Raw genomic sequence first — 2,692 nt, 5'->3', positions numbered from 1 at the left:
CCAGTCTGGTTTTCTTCATTTTATTTCTCGCCACATGCGTTGTGGATTGTCACAGGGAAGTGAGATTATGAGTGAGTGAGATTAGACAAAGCAGATGTAGTTGCATGCTAGAAATTGTTACGTGCCCTCTAGGGAGTGTTCTGCCGCAGGAACTTTTGGTTCGTTATTAGCAGAGACAGAAATCTTTGAAGTGTTGCGAACCCATTATTTCAGGAGGCGAGGTTCATTGCTAACATGGGCACTCTTGCCACTTGCCCGGTCTAGCCTCCGCAATAAAAATTCCTCCCTTGTATTATCCCATACAGATGCGGAGGATCGCGTCACGCGCAGGTCACAGTCCCTGCCTTCTCCACCCCCCCCCCCCCCCCATCCCATCTTGTTTTCCTCACGTTTTTGTTGCCCGGTGCACTTCTAGGGCATGTGTTTCATTTTGCTCTGTGCCCGATATTGCGAGCTGTGCACAAGAATATCCGCATTGTCTGGCTGCTTCTGCGAAATGGATCCGAAATGTGAAATGGAGTATGCGCATGTTTTGAGAAGCAGGCCCGGCTCATGGATCCTTGCAGCGATACACTGTATCGTTGTACCGCTGGCACCAGGCTAGCGATATGATAAGTCAGTGCCACATGAACACTGAGGTACATGCGAGCGGGCACAATCGCACGAAAAATACGAAGTAGACGAGGCCTCAGGTATAGGAAAGACCTGCCAATCGCAGGGGCTTAACTTTTTATTGCAAGCAGCAAGAGATGTACTGCTTTGGCAGTTAAAAAACATGCCATAAAATTAATGAAAAGAAAGGTTAACAGAAAGATAGTTATACCAATAAACTCATATTTGAACTCATTCCTTTCATTTCACATTTGCTCTTCTTCCTCAACCTGCTTGGTGGTTATACGGTGTTGTGCTGCTTGGCACGAGGCTGTGGCTTCGATTGCCGGCCACGGAGGCCGCATTCTGAGAGCCCTAATGACAGCAAAAAAAAGCATGCTCATCTACTGCGTTTGGAGTGTGTAGTCAAAAACACCAGATGGCTAAAATATGGAGGTTTCCACTACGGTGTCCCTCACAGTCCGCTTTTCAGCTTCTGTATGTTAAACGTAGCAATTTAACATAACCTAACACATCTCACACTGCTGTGCACTGAAGAACAACAAACTCGTGAATATTTATCACATGCAGGTTTACAGACAAAAGTAGTGTGAATGATCTGTTGATCTTTATGTATGGATCTCAAAACAAGTGCAGTATATAGAGTGAGAATAAAATAACAGCATTCCAGATCTGGAAGTGCGAAACGTAAATTCTGCAGAATGTGCAAAAGATCCCTAACTACCCACAGTTGCTGCAGACTCCCGAGAGTGGACATAACCTCCTGCTGACTCAAAATTTTATTCTGAAGCATGAAATTGCCCTAAGTGTCCATGTTCTCTTTCATTTTAGCCACAATTGCAATCATTTCTTTACCTGAAAAATGACAAAAAAAAAACTGGCCTCATGCTGGTGATTACTTAGGTAGAAAATTCCTGTGGCAAAACATATTTCACCTTCAAGACACTTAAAAATGTGCTGCAGGCAGAAAAAAAAAATAAGAAAAGAAAGAATGACAAAAACGCGCATTTCCTTCGCACTAGCTTTTTAAATTTTTTTTCCGTGGCCTACACCGCACCGTTGAAGTAGCGATCAATGCAGGTAGCTGGGCTTTCGTGACGTTTTGGCAGTGAAAATAATTGTAGAACTAGTACAGCGCAGCATACAAAGGAAGAAACAAGCTGAGCGCTGTACCAGTTCTGGAATGCGATACCAACTCGCCCAATCCTCAACCCTAGTGAAAATAATCGAGCTTGATCTAGACAAGAAGGTGTAAATGTCCTTCGACACGAAGTTAGTACTTGTGGCAAACCATCGCTCTAAAATTCACGCACGCAGAACGGTGCACGTAGAAATTCATGCTTTGACAGTGCATTTGACATTGCAGCAAAATTGAGGAGGACCGCTTGCTGTACCAGTTGTACCAAGGAGAAAAGCAAATACTTTCATTTCTCTGTGGACTGTACCCCCAGCCATGGCAAATTTTTTTTCGGTAGGTGGCGTCCGCAACTAGCGCTCCTGTGTGGCGCTGTGGTTGCCAAATGACAACCAGAGCACCTGCTGGCAATAGTCAGAAGGGTAAGGAGGCACCTGCTGGCAGGTATGGCTTATTTCCATCCTTAGCGAAATCGATGAAAGCAAGTTCCTTCACCTGCGGTAGTGCAAACTTTCCTGCCTAATTACTCTTTGAGTTGCTCCATTCACAGACGGCCTGCTTGTCACACAGGTTGAACCATGCATGCAAAATTTTTCTTTTGTGTGTGTGTGTAACACAAGTTCGTGAAACACAAATCAGGTGGTCGCTGCTTTTTGTTTTGGTATTCTAGTTGACAGATACTCTGTAAAGTGATTACTTTATTGCGTGAAGCGAAATAAGTCCCGAAAACTTATGCAAGTGGCGATCTTCCATACTCGCCGCGTGTTTGGCCATGACTGCAGCAGCTGTAAAAGAGCCAGTCAATTCAAATAAGGTTTGGTTAGCCATTTTAATGTGTTTAGACGAGTAGGAAATTGTCGCCTTTTTTTATCATTATTATTTTTCATCATGAAAACAAAACAACATAAACGGTGCTCGCACTGTATTTGTCTCACTTTTTTTTTT

This window comes from Dermacentor albipictus, chromosome 5, assembly GCF_038994185.2.
Source record: "Dermacentor albipictus isolate Rhodes 1998 colony chromosome 5, USDA_Dalb.pri_finalv2, whole genome shotgun sequence".
In the NCBI taxonomy this organism is placed as follows: domain Eukaryota; kingdom Metazoa; phylum Arthropoda; class Arachnida; order Ixodida; family Ixodidae; genus Dermacentor; species Dermacentor albipictus.
Note: the sequence above shows the minus strand (reverse complement) of the source record.